The sequence below is a fragment of the Macaca nemestrina genome, chromosome 16, assembly GCF_043159975.1.
Source record: "Macaca nemestrina isolate mMacNem1 chromosome 16, mMacNem.hap1, whole genome shotgun sequence".
Taxonomy (NCBI): domain Eukaryota; kingdom Metazoa; phylum Chordata; class Mammalia; order Primates; family Cercopithecidae; genus Macaca; species Macaca nemestrina.
Window position 1 is genome coordinate 82227210 of NC_092140.1, and position 25337 is coordinate 82252546.

A 25337-nucleotide genomic window follows, 5' to 3' on the forward strand; every position below is an offset into this window, starting at 1 on the left:
CTGGGAAACATAGAAAGACCCTATGTCTACAAAAAATAAAAAAAATAAAAAATAAAAATAGCCAGGTGTGGTGGCACACACCTGTAGTCCCAGCTACTTGGGAGGCTAAGGTGGGAGGATAGCTGGAGCCCAGGAAGTAAGGCTGCAGTGAGCTGTGATCATGCCAGTGCACTCTAGTCTGTGTAATTAAGTGAGATCTTATCTCCAAATATGTATATATGGTGGTTACTTTACTCTTTCCAAGGGGCCAAGTTGGTGATCATATCATAGTGACTCTGGCCAGAGAGCTGAGCTTTCTCCTTGCTGCCCTCTGTTGCCAGGGTATCTTCTCCTTTGGGCTTCGGGTAACCATCCTCAGCTTCTTTATCTTTTCCTCTTTACTATACAGCACAGTGACTGAGCAACCCCAAGGACTCATTTGGGAGGAGTTGAGGGAGTTTGCATGGGGCACTGTATTTGTGATTCATTTCCGTTAGCCTTACAGGGATGATGGATAGCACTGAATAGCACATCTAGCATTTGAGGCTTGATATTAGCTAATGGTAGAGCCAGGCCCCTTTGGCTCTCACTGAATGCGAAACTTAGCTGTTAACTAAAATTAAGTGACTCATTTTGAGGTCAAACAGTAAGTCAGGGATAGAATGAGAATTAAAATCACAGCTCCAAAGAGCTGCAACCACAAAGACTTGAAGATGAGAAATAAAAAAGAATACAATTTAGGAAGATTAGTTGCCCTTTCTCCTGCTTCACTGACAGCCAACCCTGGCTATGGACTATTCTCAGAGATTAATAATTCATTTTGAACCTCAGTAATGAATTAGAGTGTTTATATGCACAGCATCTTTGTGTGACAGTTCTGTGCTCTGTCCTCGAAGAAAAATGAAGCAGGTTTAAATGGTTTACGGATCTCTGACCACTCCACTGTCTACAATGTTAATGCAGTTCAACTTAATTCAGCAAGAATTTACTTAGCACGCATTGTGTGCCAAGCATTGGGCTAATCCTCTAAAATGAATACTGGGGTGTGGTGACTCATGCCTGTAATCCCAGCACTTTGGGAGGCCAAGGTGGGTGGAGTTCAAGACCAGCCTGACCAACATGGCAAAACCCCATCTCTACTAAAGATACAAAAATTAGCCATGCACGGTGGCGGATGCCTATAATCCCAGCTACTCGGGAGGCTGAGGCAAGAGAATTGCTTGAACCTGGGAGGTGGAGGTTGCAATGAACCGAGATCGCGCCATTGCACTCCAGCCTGGGTGACTGAGCAAGACTCCATTCAATAATAATAATAATAATAATAATAGTAAAATTTAAAAATTAAAAAAATAAAATGAATACTAGAAATTTAAATAAGACCCAATCCCTGCCCACAATGAACTTAGAATCTAGTCCTCTATTCATTTATTAGCTTAAATTTTATTATTTGTACCATTCTCTTTTTGACTGGTATAATTACAAGAAGAACACAATTATATTTTGACTTAAAAGTATCAAGAACACACAGTGTTCTTGAGGACACAATGGTGATTTGTCATTTGGCCAGATGAACTGGCGAATGCCAACAGGCACACATTAACATCGGCTGCTGCCCTTCAGTTGTAGACTTGGAAAGCATATTCTAAATCCCCCAGTGAAATGTTTTGGCAGGCATTTTCATCCAGATATTATTAACAGCCAAACTAAAACAATCCACACATCAATTCTGACTCTCAGGGAGGTCCTGGATGGAATTGTTAGGGACTAGAGCTTCAAGTGCTTTTGTCCAACCAAATCACATTTCCCAATCAGTCATAATCTTTTAAGTAGCTTTTCTGTTTGGGGTAAATAAGGTAGCACAGGCATTTCCTTGTCCAGCCACTTTTTGCATTTTTCATTACTGTCACATTTTTGGAAGTTATGACTGATCCAAGACTTAACTACATAAGAATCCTCTTAACAGTAAAAAGACCTCTGGGGAAAAGCATCACACAAGTATACAACCAATTGGAGAGCATGATCTGTGCAGTCCATCCATTCAACAATTACTTATCGAGCACTCTGCTAGACCCTGTACATCTTAGACCAATGACTCAATTTTTGAGCCTCAGCTTTCCTCATCTGTGAAATGGGAATAATGATACCTACCTCACAGGGTGGTGGTGGACATAAAAATTGTGAAAAATGTGAAAGTTCTCATCCAAGAGCCCACACATCCCAGGGAAGGTGTTCAGTCAACATGAGTTTCCTTCACCGCTAGGGGAGAAGGGTCACACATATCAGGGAAATATTTTGTTTTGTTTTTTCCCTTGCTTTTTTCAGATTGCCTTCCCCACTTCAGCCCTCTTCAGCTTTACAGATGCACTCTTGGAAATGCCGTCACACTTCTGTCCTCTGACCTCCCAGTCTATCCTCATTCTTACCTACTGGGTCTCAGAGCATCAGCCATCCTTCCTGCTGGCCGGATCCATTCCTCCTGTGCTTGGGAGCCCACCTTCCTGATTCCTAAGGACACCCTGCCATCCAAAACATCATTCTCTTCCTGTCTTCAGGTACCATATTACTTTCTGCCTATAAAGAAGTTTGACTTTCCTCCTGGGCTTTTGAGCTCCCACCTGACTGACCACAACCCTCCTCTGTTTTACTTCCAAGCCGGGCTCTGGAAGGAGTGGAAACTGTCTACTCCTTCCCTACACAAACCACTGTCCTCTGGCTTCCAGCTTCCCCGTGCCACTGAGGCAACCCTTGCCAAGGTGATCATGCATCTCCAGGCCTACTGGATGTTATTTCACCTCCTTCTTCTCCTCAGTTCTTCATGACTTTGGAGACTGTTTTCTTTTTGAAACTTCTACTTCCTTGGCTCTGTGGTGCTGCCATTTGAGTCCTCCCCTTCCTGGCTACTCTGGAGCTCCTCATCCACTGCATCTGATGATAATGACCAACCTACATTCTGGCCTCAATTTGTGCAGGTGGTTTTCTAAGTACTTTACATATATTAAACAACAAACCTTTTATTATTATTATTATTTTTTTTTTTTAGAGGCAGGGTCTTGCTCTGTCACCCAGGCTGGCATGACCATACCTCACTGTAACCTCAAACTCCTGGGCTAAAGCAATCCTCCTGCCTCGGCCTCCTAAGTAGCTAGGACTGCAGGCACGCACCACCATACCTGAACACATTTTTATCTTTTGTGGAGATGGGGGTCTCCCTATGCTGCCCAGGCTGGTCTCAAACTCCTGGTCCCAAGCCATCCTCCTGCCTTGGCCTCCCAAATTGCTGAGATTACAAGCATGAGCCACCATGCCCACCCAAATCTTTAATGAGTACTCTTATTTCCCCCCTTTTCTATACAAAGAAAGCAAGGATGGGAAAGGCTAAGCAATCTGCTGAGAGTGACATAGCTCAGAAGAGGTGGGACCTACCTCAAACCCATGTGGTCTAGCCCCAGAAAACACTTATCACTACCTACATGTGAGTTCTTCTCCTCAACCTGTTTATTAATTTTAACATTTCAACTTTTTGTTTTCATTCTGTATGTTCTCCCAGGGATGTCCAATTTGCTCCCATTCTTTTAATTATTAGCTACCTGCACCTTAATGATTTCTGTGTCAGTTCAGTCTCTCCAAGAAACAAACACCAAAAGGGAATGAGAGGTACCAGGCATTATTGGGAGAAATGCCTGCAAGGGATAAAGAAGAGAGGGAGCGGAAGAAGGCAGGGCCAGCCTTCAGACCATTGTGTCAATCAGATATCTGTGAAAGGAAAAGGGGCAGGAAGGAGGATTGGGTAGGAAGGAAGAGCCCCAGATTGGAGTAAAGGAGAAGAAAGTCTGCCAACTACACTCCTAGTAGCAGGTTCTCCCATCAGGATATCCCAACAGTCCACCTCCATGGTCACCAGAAAGCCCAAATCTACATTTCCAGTCCTAACCTGTTTCAGCTCCAGTCTTATACCCAACCACTTCCCATATGCATCCAAGTCCCACAGAACCTCAATGTCAGCATGGCCAACAATGACTCATTATCTTCTCCTGGCCTCACTGCTTGAAGCTCCACATTCTCTATAATCCCTAGCTCCCTATGTGGCACTACTATCCACCCATCCTTTAAGCTCATCCCTCCCTATCCCTCAGTTCTGCCCATACAATCAGAAACCAAGGTCTATGGACTTTATGTTTAAAATTTCTGTTGAATTTGTTGGTCATCTCCTCTCCATGCATACTACTTCTGCCTTTGTACCCTCGTCATTTTACTCTGTTATAAGAACTCCATCTCTGTTCTTTGTCTATGCTGTCTTCCCATTGCACTGCCAACGGTGATTCCCCTCCCCCCGCGCCCCCTTCCTTAATGACCCCATGAACAGAAAAATCTCGATATGGTGAAGGCTTAGAGGCAAGCCGGAGTGCTACAAGACTTCAGACAGGGAACCCTCAGCCCCTGACAGAAGTGCAAGGAAGGCTTCCTAGAGGAAGACACCCAGAAAAAGCACAAAGCAGATGACCAGGCCCTATTTAAATAAATAATTATTCACTCGGCTGCTAAAGTTGATTGCTAGAGTTGATTGCTAAAGGCGAGTAGGAAGGTGCTTCAGTTTTTCCACAACTTTGAGGACCTTTAGTGGGGCTTCTCTTTTAACCACAGTCGACATTGACACCTGTCTGTCGGATGGGTTTCAAGTTGAGCCACTGACTTTGCCACAGTGCTCCCTGACCTCACGTCACACTTCCCACCTCCTTTTAACTTGAGAGGCAAACTCATTCTCACCACTCTGCAGGGAGGTATTGTTTATTGTCTCTTGGAAGAGAAACTTGAGAAGGCAAACTGTGTGGGCCTCTCCTGCAGGTACAATGAATTCTTGATGGGTCTGAGATACAACTGCTGATCAGAGTCTATTTCAGTTTACAAAAAGATATCAAAGATCTGTAGAAAATCACCCAGGTTTTGAGTCTTTTGAGTTCAATTTCAGAACATGTCAATAGAGTTATGACTGTAAGGTATTCTGGAGGATACAGGATATTTTGCTCAGGGAACTGACTTGTGAAAGTTTAATCAGCTCACTTAGCCTCCCCTATCTCCACCCATACAGGATATAGAAATGAACACTTCCCTCCTTTCAGAGGTAATTTATCCCACATTCTCTATGAGATAGTGGGGGGAAACTAATAGATCAGATAAACTGATACACGTGAAGATGTTATAGCTATAAATATTACCAAAAATAAGCCTTATAATTACAGTATCTCAACATGATTTCATTTTAGTAACATATAATGTACAAACTTGCTTTATATTCATGTTTCTTTTCTAAAGGAAATGATCGCGTTATCGTCCTTTTGACTGTAGGGGGAGAGACAGCAGGAGAAACAACTGAAGGGAAAGGTCATGGGTATTGATTTGATTCTTCAGGCGGATGATTAACTGCCTCTGCAGAGGCAGCCCCAAGGGCCATGAAAGCCGTTGCTCAGTTTAAGACTTTCCAAGTTTCCCTCTTTATTATCGAAATCTGATCTTTGTTTCTTAGGCATACATCAGTAGCTTGAAAACTTCATTTTGTTGACTGTAGTTTTTCTTCCATGCTCAAGATTAGCAAAGTAGGTATCAGCTCTATGCAGAATGGTGCTTCTCCTTGCTGCTGTTTGTCTTTGCATGCCAAGGTGCGGAGCAACCAGAGTTGTGAGAAGATGCCCCAAGAGGTCAGGCCTGGCATCTGGGAGAGGAGGCGGTAACTACCACCCTTTGTGGCCATTCATTCTCTTTGGAATCACATGGACCACAGTACAAAGCGGCACTTTCCTGGTGGAGCAAACGACTGGCTTTCTATAGTCCAGGTAGATGCTGCACACACCTTGCTAATAACAAAGCTGTACAGTGCTTATTAGTAGCTACCTTTATTATTATTAAATAAATGTGAGCAGATTAGTGGCGCTTAAAAGAATATGTTTCTTGACCAGGCGTAGTGGCTCACACCTGTAATCCCAGCACTTTGAGAAGCCGAGGGTGGATCACCTGAGTTCAGGAGTTTGAGGCCAGTCTGGCCAACATAGTGAAACTGTGTATCTACTAAAAATACAAAAATTAGCCAGATGTGGTGGTGGGCACCCGTAATCCCAGCTACTCGGGAGGCCGAGGCAGGAGAATCACTTGAACCTGGGACGTGGAGGTTGCAGTGAGCTGAGATTGTACCACTGTACTCCTGGCTGGGCGACAGAGTGAAACTTGGTCTCAAAATAAATAAATAAATAAATAACATCTCTCTCACTCAGGTCTATTCCATGAGCTTCCTGGGCAGGAGATTGAGGAGGGGTTTGTGCCTAAGATCCTCACCTGTGTTGGGTGTCATGACGAGAATAAGGTTGTGAACCTCTGGTCCAAGAACAAGAACAATCTCTCAGGGGGGATTTCTGGGCCCTTAAGCTGGTGTAGGACCATACTTATGTACATGACCATATTTTTTTCCCTCTTCCTTCTCAGTTTGCTGCCTGACCACAGGTACTAACACAACACAATGCCCAGCTGGCGCTTAACTTCAGACACTCTTCCTCTGAAACCTCCTTTCGCTGAGTTGTCTAGAGCCAAGCTGCTGCCTCCAACCTGTTCTGTAGCTCTGCCCTCATACCTTTAAATATCAAAGGAACAAGGAAAAGAACCAATCAGCCTGGGCAACATGACGAAACCATTTCTACCAAAAAAAATACAAAAAATTAACCAGGTGTGGTGGTGCACACCTGTGGTCCCAGCTACTCAGGAGGCTGAGGTGGGAGGATTGCTTGAGCAGGGGAAGCAAGGGCTGCAGTGAGCTGAGAATGCACTACTGCACTCCAACCTGTGTGACAGAGTAAGACCCTGTCTCAAAAAAAAAAAAAAAAAAAAAAAAGGAAAATAGGATCAATAACACAGTTGTTCCAGGACATTGTGCGTTTAGTGTATCAGGACAATCAGCTGTCCTGATTGTAAGTATTCAAACCCCAACTCTGCTATTTAATGACTGTGATCTTGGGTAAGTTTCCTAACCTCTCAAAGACTTGGTTTCCTTATCTGAAAAATGGGAGTACAATAGAGTTGTTGTGAGTGTTAAGTGAGATAATATTGTTGGGAAAAAAGCTTTTCCTCTTCCAACTTGGGTTCAGCGGCTAGGGGCCTACAAATTTAACTGACTGTAGACAGATTAACAGAGAGAAGACAAAGTTTATTTATGTGGGTAGGAGCTTTTAGATTAAATAGTTTCTCAAGGCTTGGCACAGTGGCTCATACCTGTAATCCCAAGCACTCTGAGATTGAGTGGGAAGATCATTTGAGCCCGGGCAACATAGCAAGATCACGTCGCTACAAAAAAACACAAATATAACTTAGTTGGGTGTGATGGTGCATGCCTGTGGTCCTACCTACTTGGGAGGCTGAGGTGGGAGCATGGCTAGAGTCCAGTAGTTCGAGGCTGCAGTGAGCTATGAAGGTGCCACTGCATTCCAGCCTGGGTGACAGAGTGAGAACCTATCTCTAAAATAAAAAAAAAAGAAAAGAAAAAGAAATGGCTCCTCAAGCAGCTAGAGATAGGAGTTTATACCAACTACACAGAGAAACAGGAGGCAGGAGAAAGGGTGTCCATGGAAGAACAAATGAAAGGTATGACAGTTTCAGATAATTTGTTTAAGCAATTGCTCATCCCAGTACTAATGGTTAGCCTCCTTTCTGGCTGTAAACCCCCTGGAGAGGGAATTTATGGCAGCTGTAATTTTTGGAAGATCCTGCTTAAGTCAGCAAAATGAAGTTTAGAAAAGGTTTTCTTTTTCAAGGCTTTACTTCTTCAGATGCTTTAGCTTGAAATATTTTTTTTTGAAACAGAGTTTCGCTCTTGTTGCCCAGGCTGGAGTGCAATGTCAAGATCTCAGCTCACTGCAACTTCTGCCTCCCAGGTTCAAGCGATTATCATGCTTCAGCCTCCCAAGTAGCTGGGATTACAGATGCCCGGCACCACGCCCAGCTAATTTTTGTATTTTTAGTAGAGACAGGGTTTCACCATGTTGGCCAGGCTGGTCTCGAACTACCAACCTCAGGTGATCCACCCAACTCAGCCTCCTAAAGTGCTGGGATTCCAGGCGTGAGCCACTGTGCCCAGCCGCTTGAAATAATTTTTATGCTACTGAGGTGCATTTGGGATCCCTTCATTTTAAAACGCACAGTGCTATCTACGTCTTAGTTTGTTGTTTTGTTACTATAGTGTTGTTGTCATTGTTGTTGTTACAAGATAGGTAAATCTTTCATAGAGGCATTACCAAAAAAGTGGCACATTATCCTTAGGACCACTGGCTCCCCTTCGGGCGCTGAAGAGTGGGATGTTTCATAGAAGTTATGGCAGCAAAGGCAGCCATAAGGGGAAATATTCTGCTTGTCCCAAGAGGAGAAAAGAAATTTCCATTCCCCCTTCTTTTATCATAAGCACAAATGAAGAGTTTCTGTAACAAAAGTCCTCTTCTTTGAGCCCCAGCACAGAAAAATAATAAAGCCAAATAAAAATCATTTTATTTATGGAGTTTTTTCCAGGTGTCTGTAGAGATACCCGGAATGAGGTAAGATACATGGCAGAGGGATTCTAGCATTGAAGAAGAATTAATCACCTAACAAGGTCTAGATGAAAATTCACACCCAAGGTTGTATATTTTTAAATGCTGGGTCACAAAAAGACTTGCTTAAAGTGAATAATTTTATGTAAAGGTGTTTTCTGGTTTCAAGATGTTTTAAACACTTATTAGAAAAAAAATCTTCAAAATGAGAGATAAATCTCTGTTTTGCTCATTAGAGAAAAAAATGGCAGAATGATCCATATTGCATAGATTTTCATGTTTTAATTTATTTTTCAAGAAATCACACTAATTCTATTTGTGGTACAGAGTGTGTAGTTTGGGGTGAGGTCACATCAGAAAAAAGTCCTTGTTTTATGTAATAATATCTAACAGAGTTATTATACCAAAACAGACTGACTCCCAAAGGAAAATTTACTTTAATTTTATCATTTATCATTTTAAGAATTTATTAACTGCATGCAGTTATTAGGACATTGCTTCAAATCTATTAATGTTTTTCTATACTTGTGCAAATGATTTTAAAAATGGATAAATCCAAACTTTGTTTATTTATTTATTTATTGAGACAAAGTCTTGCTCTGTCACCCAGGCTGGAGTGCAGTGGTGCAATCTCAGCTCACTGCAATTTGCGCCTCCCAGGTTCAAGCAATTCTCATGCCTCAGCCTCCTGAGTAACTGGGACTACAGGCGTGCACCACCATGCCTGGCTAATTTTTGTATTTTAGTAGAGAGATAGGGTTTCACTATGTTGGCCAGGTTGGTCTCGAACTCCTGACCTCAGGTGATCCACCCACTTTGGCCTCCCAAAGTGCTGGGATTACAGGCGTAAGCCACCATGCCCAGCCAACCTGAAATTTCAACAGGGCAGGGAAGATGATTTAACAAATCTTTTCTTCAGGAAGGTGGATTCTCCACCTCTTCCTGGCCAAACGGTAACTAAATAAGAAGAGAGGAGAGTAAGGTATATTAGTGATTGGAAAATGAAGTTTGTTTGCTTGTTTATTTTAATATAAACACACTGCCCAGCATTTTTTGGAGTAACCTAGTGATGCCAATGGTAATCAGCCGAGTTGTAGAGTTGTGTACATTAAGAACGTGGAGTATGTATTAACAAATAGGCATTTTTTGAATCATTTAAGAAGTGCCATTTTTCTTACTCCAAGAGGTCCCTCATGTTTCCCCACTTTTCTTTCCTCATGGCACTTCCTTATGCCAGTAAATAACAGAACTGCTTAATTGATCCATTCACATTAAAGAAAAATCTTATTCTCTGCATGTTGCCAGCATTTTTATCTGCATAATTAATTCCTTTGGATTAGAAATCTCTCAAGCAGTAGCCTTTAGCTCTGATGTCATGAGCTGTTAGTATGTCGTTATCTGTACAAGGGAAAGCAAAGGAACCATAATTTATGGGGTGGGATATGGGTGGGATTGAGTATAACTCACGGCCTAGGCCCAGAAAGCATTTACGAAGCCCTGGGAGCTGGTGTCCCAGGCAAATGTCCTTCAGCAGGTGTGTCCCTGCAGAACAAAGGTTGAGACTGAGAGCCTGTATGGCTTGGGGTCATGTTGACCCAGATGATTCTGCCCAGCGTAGAATACAGTGTCATTGCAAGTGGGCATCTCAAAAAGGTCACCTGCTGGTGATGGTGGCAATCACGATGAAGGTGGTAGTGGTCATGATAATGTACCTTTGCTCTCAAACAATTCTTAATTTCCTCTATTTCCCCGTCTCTTAGCCTAGACCTAGAAAAATTGGACGGTGGGTATTTAAAGCCAAAGACTCCTTCCTCACAGGAAGGCCAATGAAAGAAAGGTACGAGGTAAGTTGTGTCAACTCTTCTCCTCTGCTTGTCACACTTGTAGTTATGGATAAAGATCAGAGTCTGGGGCCCTTTCAGAACCCCATCTGTATGAGGTCCAAGTTCAGCTCCGCTAGAAAAGAATAACAGGTCTTGCTTTTTGTAGCAGACACTGTTCGTTGCGTACTCAGCAGCCAGTCTCAACCCACCCATTCTGGCTTTTACTCTGCAGCCATGAGCTCAAGGAAGGCATTCATTGTTAAAGGCAATCACAGCAGTGTCCTTCTCTTGGCCAGCGACTGCCGTAGGCTTTGGCACCATGACTCAATCCTTATTTGAGGGTAAGATACTGGAGCTACTTCTGAGGAAGCTGTTCCTCATCTATTAAAAACAAAAAGATGAGGCCAGTTGTGGTGGCTCATGCCTGTAATCCCAGCACTTTGGGAGGCCGAGGCGGGTGGATTGTTTGAGGTCAGGAGTTCAAGACCAACCTGACCAACATGCTGAAACCCTGTCTCTACAAAAAAAAAATTAGCCAGGCATGGTGGCAGGTGCCTGTAATCCCAGCTGCTTGGGAGGCTGAGACTGGAGAATCACTTGAAGCCAGGAGCCGGAGGTTGCAGTGAGCTGAGATGGCACCACTGCACTCCAGCATGGGCGACAGAGTGAGACTCCATGCCAAAAACAGAACAAAACAAAACAATAAAAACAAAAAGATGCAGGGCGTGGTGGCCCACACCTGTAATTCCAGCACTTTGGGAGGCCAAAGAGGACGGATCACCTGAGGTCAGGAGTTCGAGAGCAGCCTGGCCAACATGGTGAAACCCTGTCTCTACTAAAAATACAAAAATTAGCCGGGCGTGGTGGCGCACGCCTCAGGAGGCTGAGCAAGAGAATCACTCGAGCCCAGGAGGCAGAGGTTGCAGTGAGCCAAGATGGCGCCACTGCACTCCAGCCTGGGCGATAGAGTGAGACTCCGTCTAAATAAATAAATAAATACAAAAAGATGCACAGGAGAACACACTTCTCTCCTTTGCTGGATGCCTTCATACCCGCATATGATGCCTGGAAGTGCTGAAGCCCGTGGAGCCCATGAGAGGAGACATCGGCAACACACTGGGGATGTTGAGCTGCTGAATCAGAAAGAGGAAAGCACCCGGGTCCTTCACGGCATCAGGGACCCGCAGTAGTAAGCAAACCTAGAACTACCCTCCCCCTGGACTTCTAGTTATGTGAGATAAGAAGCCCGTTATGGGCGAGTGCTATGGCTCACGCCTTTGGGAGGCCGAGGCAGGTGGATCACTTGAGGTCAGGAGTTGGAGAGCAGCCTGGCCAACATGTTGAAACTCTGTCTCTACTAAAAATACAAAAATTAGCCGGGTATTGTGGTGTGTGCCTGTATTGCCAGCTACTCAGGAGGCTGAGGCAGGAGAATCACTTGAAGCTGGGAGGCAGAGGTTGCAGTGAGCCGAGATGGCACCACTGCACTCCAGCCTGGGTGACAGAGCAAGACCCTGTCAAGAAGAAGAAGAAGGAAAAGGAGAAGGAGAAGGAGAAGGAGAAGGAGAAGGAGAAGGAGAGGAAGAGGAAGAGGAAGGAGAGGAAGAAGAAGAGGAGGAGGAGGAGGAAGAGAAGGAGGAGGAGGAAGAGGAAGAGGAAGAAGAAGAAGCCGCCTAGGATGGGCATGGTGGCTTACACTTGTAATCCCAGCATTTTGGGAGGCTGAGGCAGGTGGTCGAGGTTGCAGTGAGCCCTGATTGTACTACTGCACTCCAGCCTGGGCCACAGAATGAGACCCTGTCTCCAAACACATACACACAGAGAAGGCTGTTATGTTTAAAGCACTTCAAGATTGGCAAGTCTTCTGTGACTCACAGGCAAAAGCTTTCCAACAGACACATCTTTTATAATATCCCAGGCTTGTGATCAGACAATCAGGGATGAGAGCTCTGAAGGTGGTAAAGGAACCATAGACCCAGGCAAATATGTTGTCCCAGCCACCTGGATTCAGTTGCTCATTTAAATCACTAAAAAAATCACTAAAAACTGTAGCTCCTTAGTCCTCTATATACATTCATTCACTCATTAATTGAATATTCAGTGAGCTCTTCCTACGGTTTTGCTGTAAAGGACACCAGGAGTATCTAGCAGTACCTTCGTACTTTAGCATCCCCCAAGAACTTCACATACACCTCATTTGATGCCCTGAAGAACCCAGCGAAACCAGTATTATTATTATTCTTATTTTATCTATGAGAAATGTGAGGCTAAAAAGATGTCCAAATTTCCATAACCTGACTTTAAGTTCAGGGTTTATTTTCCACCAAACCCAAATTGCATGTTGCCCTCAGGAAGCTTAAGGTATAAAAGTTGGGATCTAGGGTATGCATATATTTAAAATTAAATAACAAACAAGATTTAGATAGCAAAACAAATACTTATTCAGGAAATTTTACAGGGTAGTAAGTAGTTAAGGATCAAACTGGTAAGGGAGAGAATAAGCACTGTTCAAAAGGAACTTAGTACTGTTGATGGAGAAGCAGATTTTGTGCTCATTGCAAATGGAAAATAGTATTTCCCATACAAGCACTAACAGCTCATGTTTGGAATCTGACATAATCATATAAAAACTATTGTTAACTTCAAACAAGTAAAAAAATGCATAAACTATACTCATATTTCTTATCAGATTTTTGTCACCTACTTTTGTCACCTATAAATAGTTAATTCTATTTATAGAAAAGAATAGTTAAGCTTGAAGGAACTTGATAAAATAACTTCATTTGAAAAGCATTAACGTGTAGATATTAAGAATATTGGAAAAAAGGATTTAAGGTAATCTTGATTTGCCCCAATAATAACTGAAGTGAATGAAACAGATTAACATTAGATTCTTATTTTTACTAACTTCATGGAATTAGTAATACTCAAGCACTCTACAACAGCATTGCCTGATTCATTAGCCAGTAGCTACTAGGTACTGTGGCTGTTTAAATTTTAATAAAAGCTGGGCACTGTGGCTCATGCCTGTAATCCCAGCATTTTGGGAGGCCAAGGCAGGTGGATCACTTGAGCTCGGGAGTTCAAGACCAGCCTGGACAACATGGTGAAGTCCCATCTCTACTAAAAATAAAAATTAAAAAAAAAAAAAAAATAGCCAAGCATTGCTGGTGCTCACCCATAGTCCCAGCTATTTGAGAGGCTGAGGAAGGAGGATCATTTGAATCATTTGATTCTGGTGGCAGAGGTTGAAGTGAGCTGAGATCACACCATTGCACTCCAGCCTGGATGAGGAAAGTGAAACTCTGTCTCAAAAAAAAAAAAAAAAAAAAAAAAGTGAAAAAAGTAAGGGGAGGCTGAGGCAAAGGGAGGCAGAGGCAGTAGGATAACTTGAGGCCAAGAGTTCAAGACCAACCTGGGTAGCACAACAAGACTCCATCTCTACAAAAAATAAAATAAAAGTTGCCACACAGGTGGTGCATGCCTGCAGTCCCAGCTACTCAGAAGGTTGAGATGGGAGGATTGCTTGAGCCCAAGAGATACAGGATACATAAGCTGTGTGATTGAGCCACTGCATCCCAGCCTGGGCGACAGAGTGAGATCCTGTCTTTAAAAATAAATAAATAAAATGTAAAATTTTGTTCTTCAGTTGCACTAGCCACATTTCATGTCCTCAATAGTCACATGTGGTTACTGCTATCATATTGGACCATGCAAATATAGAACATTATCATCTTTGCAGAAGTTCTACTAGACAATGCTGCTGTAGATCCTGGCAAATGAGAGGCTATTGTGGCGAATAGAAAATAATTTTTTAAAAGAAAATGGGTAGCCAGGTGCAGTGGCTCACGCCTGTAATCCCAGCACTTTGGAAGGTCGAGGCGGGCAGATCATCTGAGACTGGGAGTTCGAGACGAGCCTGACCAACATGGAGAAACCCCGTTTCTACTAAAAATACAAAATTAGCCGGGCATGGTGCACATGCCTGTAATCCCAGCTACTCAGGAAGGCTGAGGCAGGAGAATCGCTTGAACCCAGGAGTTAGAGGTTGTGGTGAGCCACAATCGCGCCACTGCACTTTAGCCTGGGCAACAAGAGCGAAACTCCGTCTCAAAAAAAAAAAAAAAAAAAAAAAAAAAAGAAAGAAAGAAAGAAAGAAAAAGAAAAAGAAAAAAAGAAAATGGGAAAAACGTGGAGTCCTCCTTATAACACTTCTCATTGCTTTGCATAGTTATTGCATCAGAGTTGCCTTGTTCATTCATTATTTAAAACATTTGCACCTCACTAGGTATTATATTAAAAGCTGTATAAATGTACTATTTAAGTTCTGCTAGGAATTGGCAGTTGTGTCTCCCAGAATCTAGCACCTAACACTGTTTAGGAAAATAGTTCTATTGAATAATTACTGATTGACTGAATGGCTCTGAGGAACACTGCAGACCTTAAGACTTCTGCTGCTGTTAAACAGGTCAGGAGTGAGACTAGAAGCTCCATTGCAGAAGACAAATTCTTTTACTTTTTTTTTTTTTTTTTTTGAGACGGAGTCTTGCTCTGTTGCCCAGGTTGGAATGTAGTGATGTGACCTTGGCTCACTGCAATTTCCGCCTCCTGGGTTCAAGCAATTCTCCTGCCTCAGCCTCCCAAGTAGCTGGGAGTACAGGTTTGCACCACCACACTTGGCTAATTTTTTGTATTTTTGTAGAGACAGGTTTGAACCATGTTGGTCAGGCTGGTCTCAAACTCCTGACCTCAGGAGCATTTGCCCGCCTTAGCCTCCCAAAATGCTGGGATTACAGGCATGAGCCACTGCCCCCAGTCTGAGAAGGCAAATTCTTAGTCACCTATCTAATATTTCTTCCCTTCTTCTATCCTTACTGATAGACTCCCAATTATCAACCTAAATAACAAACAGAGAGAGGTTTTCTAGAGGAAAATTATATTTATGTAGGAATAAGGCATTGCAATGGAAGTACACATATCATAGTAAACTATGTGCATATTCAGGGAGGTAAGGACAAAGGATTTTAAAGGAAAAATGAGGATTACATAATTGTTTTGAGATAACTATCCTTGGCTATAAGGACCAATAAAGACTGTGATGCCAGTCCTAGGAGGTACAGGCAGTTGCTGGACAGATGTCCTCAAAGAAATATTTTTTGTTTGTTTGTTTATTACATATTTTCACTTTTTATAGAAACATTTTATTGGTTGGCTAGGTGAAGTGACTCACATCTGTAATCCTAGCACTTTGAGAGGCTGAAGCAGGAGGATCACTTGCGCCCAGGAGTTCGAGACCAGCCTGGGCAACAAAGCAAAACCCCATCTCTACAAATTAAAAAATTAATCAGGCATAGTGGCACATGCTTGTAGTCCCAGCTATTCAGTAGACTGAGGTGGGAGGATCACTTGAGCCTAGGAGTTCCAGGCTGCAATGAGCTGTGACTGTGTCACTGCACTACAGCCTGGATGACAGAGTGAGATCCCATCTCAAATTGAAAAATAAAACAAAGGCCTGGCGCGGTGGCTCATGCCTGTAATCCCAACACTTTGGGAGGCCGAGGTGGGCAGATTATGAGGTCAGAAGTTCGAGACCATCCTGGCCCACATGGTGAAACCCTGTCTCTACTAAAAATATAAAAATTAGTTGGGTGTGGTGGTGTGTGCCTGTAATCCCAGCTACTCAGGAAGCTGAGGCAGGAGAATCAATTGAACACAGGAGGTGGAGATTGCAATGAGCTGAGATCATGCCACTGTACTTCAGCCTCATGACAGAGCTAGACACCATCTCAAAAAAAAAAAGAAAGAAAAATTTTTATGAGGCAACACTTCATTCTATAAAACAGAATAAGCGTTCCAGTCACAGAAATATTTTTTTGTCACAAGTATTTTTTGTGTAAGATTGCAATGGGCTTTGTGCAAAGTTGTGGTTTTTGCAGTCTTTTGTAATAGTTTTTGTTATCAGGTATTTATGCATGAGAAACCCCTCTTCATGCATGGCCTTCCTTGGCCTTCAGGTTTTTTTGCTTTGTTTTATTTTTTGCTTTATTATTATTATTATTTTGAGATGGATTTTCACTCTTGTTGCCCAGGCTGGAGTGCAATGGTGCAATCTCAGCTTACTGCAACCTCCACCTCTAGGGTTCAAGTCATTCTCCTTCCTCAGCTTCCTGGGAAGCTGGGATTACAGGTGCACACCACCACGCCCAGCTAATTTTTGTATTTTTAGTAGGGACAGGGTTTCACCATGTTGGCCAGGCTGGTCTTGAACTCCTGACCTCAGGTGATCCGCCTACCTCAGCCTCTCAAAGTGCTGGGATTACAGGTGTGAGCCACCTTGTCTGGTCTTTTTTTTTGTTTTATTTTTATTTTAACAAAAGCAACTCTAGCTTGATTCTGATAATGTTCATACAATATTATTCAAGACAGTCATGTCCCCAGCCAGGGCAGTGGATGAAGATTTTTCTATACCCACTTGGCAGTTTTATTCCAGTGTTCCCATTCTCTCCTTGAGCGAGCATGGCCATATAATCCATATTTGCCAGATGAGATCTAAGTAGAACTCTAAGGAGGACAGCGTTTCTGTGAAGACTTTTATCTCTCAATAAAGGGAAACTGATGTGGCTCTACTACCAGCATGCTTCCCCCTTATTGCTACTTTCAGTGTGGATATGACATTTAGAGATGCTACAGACATCATGCAACTATGAAGAGGCAAGTATAAGGGAAAAACCAAGGGAATTATACATAGCAATCTTGTCATGGTTGAGCTGCAAAATCAAGGACCTCAACTGTTTATCACCAAACTTCGGTGGAAAAAAGCTGTACCAGTTCATTTGAGCCACTTTTGACTAAGTGTTCTATTACTTGCAGCTAAAAGCAATCCTGATTGATACAGAGCATCATGGTACATAATGTATGCAGAGAGGCCATTTACGCCTTCTCCATGAGGCAATGTCTTATCTGCTGAGATTCTGTATTTGAGGTGGCCATTATAATACATAGCTCAGATCTCCTGCTTCAGGGAGTACAACTGACTGATGGCTCCAGTCACTGCCAGCAGGGACCCAGCCCTGGGTTCATGCCAAGACCATCCTTCTTGGGAGATGCTCTGAGTCTGTGACTGAGCAAGGCAGGGAGACTAATGCAGGCCCATTCCTGCAAGATGAAGGACTCCTTTAATGGGCAACTTTGGCTCAACGACTCCCTGTCAACCTTGCTGAAATTTTAAAAAATTATCCCGCATGAGGCCAGGCGCGGTGGCTCACACCTGTAATCCAAGCACTTTGGGGCCAAGGTGGGCAGATCACATGGTCAGGAGATCGAGACCATCCTGGTTAACATGGTGAAACTCCATCTCTACTAATAAATACAAAAAATTAGCTGGGCGTGGTGGCGCACACCTGTAGTCCCAGCTAGTCGGGAGGCTGAGAGAGGAGAATGGCATGAACCCAGGAGGCAGAGTTTGAAGTGAGCAGAGATCACACCACTGCACTCCAACCTGGGTGACAGAGCAAGACTCTGTCTCAAAAAAAAAAAAAAAAAATCTGCATGTGAGGCTGTTTTCTCTAATTCTCCTTCCTTGCCCCTCTTCTTCACAAGCATTAGATATTAGATTCACTTATGATCTGAAAGCTCTCCTTGCCTTCTCTTTTTTCCTCTTCTTTATCCTTCATGGGGATTTCTCCTGATAAATCTCTTGTATGCCTAATCTTTTCTTGAAGTCTACTTCTTGAAGAACCCAATCTAACACAATACTCCTGGCTAGATTCATTAGGAACATAATCTAACCTAGGAAACCAGAAGACGCTCAGCCTGATTGAAGCATGAAGCAAAAGAGGGCTTGTATTAGTCCATTTTGTGTTTCTATAAAGGAATACCTGAGTCTAGGTAGTTTATTTTAAAAGGGTTTATTTAGTTTACGGTTCTGCAAGCTGTACAAGAAGCATAGCCCCAACGTCTGCTTAGCTGTTGGTGAGGGCTTTTGTGCTGCATCGAAACATGATAGAGGGGGCTGGGTGCAGTGGCTCATGTCTGTAATCCCAGCACTTTGGGAGGCCAAGGCGGGCGAATCACGAGGCGAGGAGTTTGAGACCAACCTGGCCAACATGGTGAAACCCTGTTTCTACTAAAAATACAAAAAATTAGCTGAGCGTAGTGGCGGGTGCCTGTAATCCCAGCTACTCGGGAGGCTGAGGCAGGAGAATTGCTTGAACCCAGGAATTGGAGCTTACAGTGAGCTAAGATCGCACCACTGCACTCCAGCCTGGATGACAGAGGGAAACGCCATTAAAAAAAAAAAAAAAAAAAAAAAGGAAACATGGTAGAGAAGGTCAAAGGGGAAGTGGGCACGAGAAAAGAGAGACCAAACCCGAGTGGCATCCTGGCTTTATAACAACTCACTCTCTTAGAAACTAATCCATTGCCTCATAACTAACCCTGCCCTTTAAGATGGAGAACTCACCACCAAGTCATTCATGACCACTCCACCCCCATGGCCCAAACCCCTCCCACTAAGCCTCACCTCCCAACACTGCTACCTTGGGGATCAGGTTTCAACACGAGCTTTGGTGGAAACAAACACACCATATCACCATATCCAAACCACAACATTCAAGCCCCTTATTTACCGGCCTCTCTCAGCTTTCCTACATTTAAAATTCTTGCCACTAAGAAAAAATTTTCTTTAAATGTCAATAGCTATAAGGGTACAAGTGGTTCCGGGTTGCACACGGATGAATTGTACGGTGGTGATGTCTGGGCTTTCAGTGTACTTGTCACCCAAGTAGTGTATATTGTATCCAATCTCGCCATTTTTTAGAGTCTAGACTCCTCATTCCCTCTGGATCAATCCCCAAAATCCACTCCTACCTTTCTGGATAATTCCTATCAGCACCAGTGTGGTTGCTTGTTTTTTTTGTTTGTTTTGTTCTGTTTTCGTTTTTGTTTTTTTGAGACGGAGTCTCCTCTGTCGCCCAGGCTGGAGTGCAGTGGTGTGATCTCAGCTCATTGCAAGCTCCGCCTCCCGGGTTCACACCATTCTCCTGCCTCAGCCTCCTGAGTAGCTGGGACTACAGGCGCCCACCACCTCGCCCTGCTAGTTTTTTTTTGTATTTTTAGTAGAGACGGGGTTTCACCGTGTGAGCCAGGATGGTCTCGATCTCCTGACCTCGTGATCCACCCGCCTCAGCCTCCCAAAGTGCTGGGATTACAGGCGTGAGCCCCCACGCCCGGCCTGGTTGCTTGTTTTCAAGATGGCCACAATAAATTCTTTTTCTTCATGTGTGCTCATAGTATTTTTTATATCAAGAAAGAGATCAATCTGTTCCTATCCTCCTCCTGAATCTGGAATAGTCTTGGTGACTTCATGGACCAATAAATATGGCAGAAGTGATACCGTGACTGTTGACACAGTCATAAGAAGCCTTGCAGCTTCTCCTAACACCCATGGGCATGCTGTCTGTTGGGATTCTCTTGCACTCTGGGGGAAACCACCTACCATGTAAGAACTATGGCCACCATGAAACCACCTTTGTAGACAGAGAGAGACAGAGTGAGGCTGGCCAGCCCTCAACCATTCCAGCCATCCCAGCCCAGGCACTATACCTGAGTGAAAGAGACAACTTAGACTTCTAAGGCCCATCAGATATCCCAAAAAGAAGAAAGGAGGTTTCAGACATATGGCCCCAGTAAAGATATCTCAGTCATCTCCAACCATTCAGGCCACGCTAGTGGAGGACCCAGATATCATGGAGAAGAGATAAGCCAGCCATTTCTGCTGTGCCGCACCCAAGTTCCTGACTGCCCAAATCATGAGTGCAATAAAATGTTTGTTATTTTATGCCACTAAATTTCAGGATGGTTTGTAATGCAACAAAAGATAACTGGAACATCTTGGGGTTTCTCACCTCCACATGGCTAAGCCATTTAAAACAGTGACTTCTCAGAACTTCATTTAGCTCTCTGAACTCCATCATCATATTGAGCCAATTCTTCCCAGTCTCTCTCACATTCCTGCCAGACTTTTTGTCTTCCTCACTGGATCCAGTACCATCTTGTACACTTGTAGATGTCATGCACTGCACAAAGGTATCAGGCCAGTGAGTTGAGTGGTGGCTGATGGGGGTGTCATTTTTTGTTTTTGTTTGTTTGTTTGTTTTTGAGACAGAGTCTCACTCTGTCGCCCGGGCTGGAGTGCAGTGGCGTGATCTTGGCTCACTGCAACCTCTGCCTCCCAGGTTCAAGAGATTCTCCTGCCTCAGCCTCCCGTGTAGTTGAGATTACAGGTGTGCCACCAGGATCAGCTAATTTTTTTGTATTTTTAGTAGAGATGAGGTTTCACCATGTTTGCCAGGCTGGTCTCAAACTCCTGACCTCAAGTCATCCGCCCGCCTCAGCCTCCCAAAGTGCTGGATTACAGGCGTGAGCCACTGCGCCCAGCCAGGGGTGTCTTTTTTTAAGTCCGTAAATGTGTTAGGCCAGGCACGGTGGCTTAAGCCTGTAATCCCAGCACTTTGGGAGGCCTAGGCGGGTGGATCACCTGAAGTCAAGAGTTCGAGATCAGCCTGGCCAACATGGTGAAACCCCATCTCTACTAAAAATACAAACATTAGCTAGGCATAGTGTTGCATGCTTGTAGTCCCAGCTACTCAGGAGGCAGAAGCAGGAGAATTGCCTGAACCTTGGAGGTGGAGGTTGCAGTGAGCCGAGATCGCACCACTGCATTCCAGCCTGGGCAACAGAGCGGGCGGGACTCCATCTCAAAAAAAAAAAAAAAAAGTGTTATACAACTTAGTGGCTGCCATAACTGGGATTCCCAAATTTTCAATCCATCAGTTTCTATTGCTGATATCTGATTGCCTGTGTGGAATAATCCAATCTGCTTTTACCTCTACTTTCATTTTCTTGAATACCTGATTGAAGGGCTTATTGTGCCTATCCTCAGTCTTGGATCTCTTTTTTTCCTCTTTCTATATTAATAAACTTTCCTCCCTCTCAATGAAAATAGCTTATTTTCCTAATTATATGTATTTTCATATTTTAAAAATTTAAACAATGCATAAATTTATAAGAAGAAAGTAAAAACTCACCTGAAAGCCCATCCCTGATGCAACTGTAACGTAACTGCCATTAACATTTTGGTGACATTTTTCATGTGTTTGTATATACATGGGAGTTTTTGGATCAGTCTCACTGTCTGTTTTCTTCAGTCCTTTTCCTAGAGACAAATGAAGAAGCATCTAATTAGAGCCCACTACATATTTAGTTGTCAGACTTTGCCTGAATACTTACACTGCTTAGCCATATTTAAAAATCTGTCTCATTTCGTGTGGTGGGAATGTGGATCCTATCACATTCAGTTAGTTGATGCTTTCTAATTTCTCCTCAATAACTACCCATCTTGCTGAAAACAATGAGTCTCTCCTCAATTCCCCTTCACCTCAGTAGATTTCTGTCATGGCCCATGCATCAAAAAGCAAAACAAAACACACTAGGAGAAACAAAGACAAGGGAGGCAAGTCAGGGATACTTCGGAGAGGGTAGTTGACAAAGAAGACAGAAGTTGGGAAGGTGAAGTATGTCAGGCCAGGATGGCATGTTCCCTGGAGCAAGGCCAAGCCTATTCTAGATGCAAGGGTCAAAAGCCAAAATGAAACTGCAATGGAAGCAAAATTAAAAAGATCTTGTAGAAATTCTGCGAGTGTCAGTCTGTTTTGTGTTGCTATAACAGACTACCACTGGGTAGTATTCTGGGTAGTTGATAAAGAAAAATAATTTATTTCTTACATTTCTGGAGGATGAAAAGTCCGAAGTCAAGTGGCCTTCATGCTACCTCATCCCATGCTGGAGGGTGGATGGGCAAGAGAGGAAGAGAGGACAAGAGGGGACCAAACATGCTTTTATCAAGAACCCACTCCTGGCTGGGCATGGTGGCTCATGCTTGTAATCCCAGCACTTTGGGAGGCGAAGTGGGTGGATTACTTGAGGTCAGAAGTTCAAGACCAGCCTGACCAACATTGTGAAACCCTGTCTCTGCTAAAAATACAAAAAAAAAATTAGCCAGGCATGGTGGTGGGCGCCTGTAATCCTAGCAACTCGGGAGGCTGAGGTGTGACAATCACTTGAACCTGGGAGGTGGAGGTTGCAGTGAGCTGAGATTGCACCATGGCACTCCAGCCTGGGCAACACAGAGAGATTCCATCTCAAAAAAAAAAAAAATACCATTACAAGAGCAATTAAATGTCAACATGAGTTTTGGAGGAGACATTCAAACACTAGCATTCTTCGTTGGTCTCCCAAAACTTTGGCCTTTCTCACATACAAAATACATTCATTCCATCAAAACAGCCCTCAAATTTTTCACTCATTCCAGCATTAACTCAAAAAGCCAAAGTCCGGGGTCTCATCTAAGTTAGATATGGGTGAGCCTAAAAGCACAATTCATCCTGAGACAAATTACTCTCTAGCTGTGAGCCTGTAAAATTAACAAGTTACATGGACCCAACAGGTCCCATGTAAGTCCAAAAGCTAACAAGGGGAACAACATCAAGTCTTCTTAAAGCTCCAGCATAATTTCCTTTGACTCCATGCCCTGAATCCTGGGCACATGGGGTGGGGGATGGGTCTCCCAATGCCACAGGCAGTCCAACTCCTGTGGCTTAGTTGGACTCAGTCTGCCCAGCAGTTCTCATAGGTTGGAGTCTTGTGCCTATAGCTCTCTGAAGCTGGTGCTGCAAGCTGGTAGCTCTACAGTTCTAGGGTTTTAGGACTGGCCCCGCTTTCATGGCCCTAGTAGGCACTACCCTAGTGGAGACTCTCTGTGGCAGCTCTGACCCCACATTTCCGTTTCACGATGCTCTAGTGGAAGCTTTCTGTGGTGACTCCACCCCTGCAACAAGTGTCTCCCAAGGTCCCCAGACTATCTGCAACATCCTTTGAAATCAAGGTGGAGGACGCCACGCCCCCACAACTCTAGCATTCTGCTTGTCTGCGGAAGTAGAACCACATGGACGCTGCCAAGGTTTCCGGCTTGTTCCTTCCAGGGCAGCAGGTCAAAACGTATCTGGGCCCGCTTGAGCCATGGTTGGGGCCGTCCAGGAGCACTGCACCAGAATGCAGGGAGCAGAGATCTGAGGCAGCTCTGAGCAGCAAGTCCATGGAAGGTACCCCAGGCCTATCTCCTGAAACCATTCTGCCCTCCTAGATCTCTGGGGCTGTAATGGGAGAGGCTGTCTCCAAGATCTCTGAAATGCCTTCAGTGTCTTTCTCCCATTGTCTTGATGATCTCTTCCATCCATGTATTAATCTACTTAGCAAACAGTCACTTGGCTACATGCTTGGTTTGCTCTCCCAACATGTTTTTTCATTCTTTATGTAGCCAGGCTGAATTTCTTCAAAGTCTTTTTATTCTGCTTCTGTCTCTCTCCTGTCTCTGTCTCTGTCTCTCTCTCTCTCTCTTTTCTGCAGACACTATGGTGACTTATGCTTTTCTTTTAATTATAAATTCCAACTTCACATCATTTTTTTCCTCTCATATCTTACTGTATGTGGTTAAAAGTGGCCACATATCTCCTTTAATGTTTTAATTAGAAATTTCTTCCACCGCGTATCTTAGTTTATCACTCAAATTCCACCTTCCATAGAGGCTTAGGGCATAGATAAAATTCAGCCAGGTTCTTTACCAATTTATACCAAGGATGGCCTTTACTCTAGTTTCCAGTACTCATTCCTCAGTTTCAGCCCTTACTATCCATATTTGTGCCAACATTCTGATCATGACAACTTAGGTAATCTCTAAGAAATTCCAGACTTTTCCTACATCCCTTGTCTTCTTCTGAGCTTTCACCAGAATTGCTTTTAATGCTCCATCAAGACAAGGACTTTTTCTAGGCTTTTCGTCTAAATTCTTCCAGCCTCTACCCATTACCAGTTCACACTGCTTCCACATTTTCAGGTGTTTGTTATAGCAACAGCCCCATTTCTCCATAACAATTTTCTATCTTACCCATTTCGCGTTACCGTAACAGAATACCACAGACTGGATAATTTATAAACAATAGAAATATACTTGGCTCATGGTTCTGGAGGTTGGAACATCCAAAACATGGGCCTGGCATCTCGTACTGGTCTTGATGTATCATCTCATGGGGGAAGGTGGAAGGGTAAGAGAGCACAAGAAAGCAAGAAAGGGCAAGCGGAGAGTAAACTCACTTTAACCAGGAACCCATTCCCATGATAACAACATGAATCTGTTCCTAAGGGTGGAGCCCCCCATGACCTAATCACCTTTGAAAAGTCCTACCTCTTAATTCTGTCACAGTGGCAATTAAATTTCAACATAAGGCCCAGCGAGGTGGCTCACGCCCTAATACCAGAACTTTGGGAGGCCGAGGTAGGCAGATGACAAGTTCAGGAGTTTCAAGACCAGCCTGGCCAACATGGTGAAACCCCGTCTCTACTAAAAATAGAAAAATTAGCCGGGTGTGGGGGCATGTGCCTATAATCAGGGCTACTGGGGAGGCTGAGGCAGAATAATCACTTGAACCTGGGAGGCGGAGGTTGTAGTGAGCCAAGATCATGACACTGTACTCCAACCTGAGTGACAGAGGAAGGCTCTGTCTCAATAAATAAATAAATAAAATAAATAAATTTCAACATGAGTGTTGGAGGGGACGTTCAAATCACAGCAACCAGATACCAGAGTGTGACTCTAACCGGGCTTTGTTACAACCAGTCCAGATGCTAAATTACTTAAAGATGTAAGTGTGGGCTGGGTGCAGTGGCTCATGTCTGTAATCACAACACTTCGGGAAGCTAAGGCAAGCAGATCTCTCGAGCCCAGGAGTTCAAGACCAGCCTGGGCAACATGGTGAAACCCTGTTTCTATAAAAAATACAAAAATTAGCCAGGCATGGTGGCTCAAGCCTGTAGTCCAAGTTACTCAGAAGGTTGAGGTGGGAGAATCACCTGAGCCTGGGGA

The 25337-nt window shown here is 43.7% G+C and overlaps 1 long non-coding RNA gene across 2 annotated transcripts in view; it reads right to left on the minus strand.

Annotated features, from left to right (window-relative positions):
- Window positions 1–25337, minus strand: part of LOC139359114 (uncharacterized) — a 49654-nt gene that overhangs the window by 14168 nt on the left and 10149 nt on the right. Inside the window, exons 1-2 of one of the 2 annotated variants that reach the window (XR_011614826.1) lie at window positions 22145–22180; window positions 21448–21575 (exon numbers count right to left, since the gene is read on the minus strand). This is a non-coding gene — a long non-coding RNA (uncharacterized lncRNA). Of the gene's footprint in view, window positions 1–21447; window positions 21576–22144; window positions 22181–25337 lie in introns of those variants that run through there. The other variant, XR_011614825.1, reaches the window with a different exon arrangement.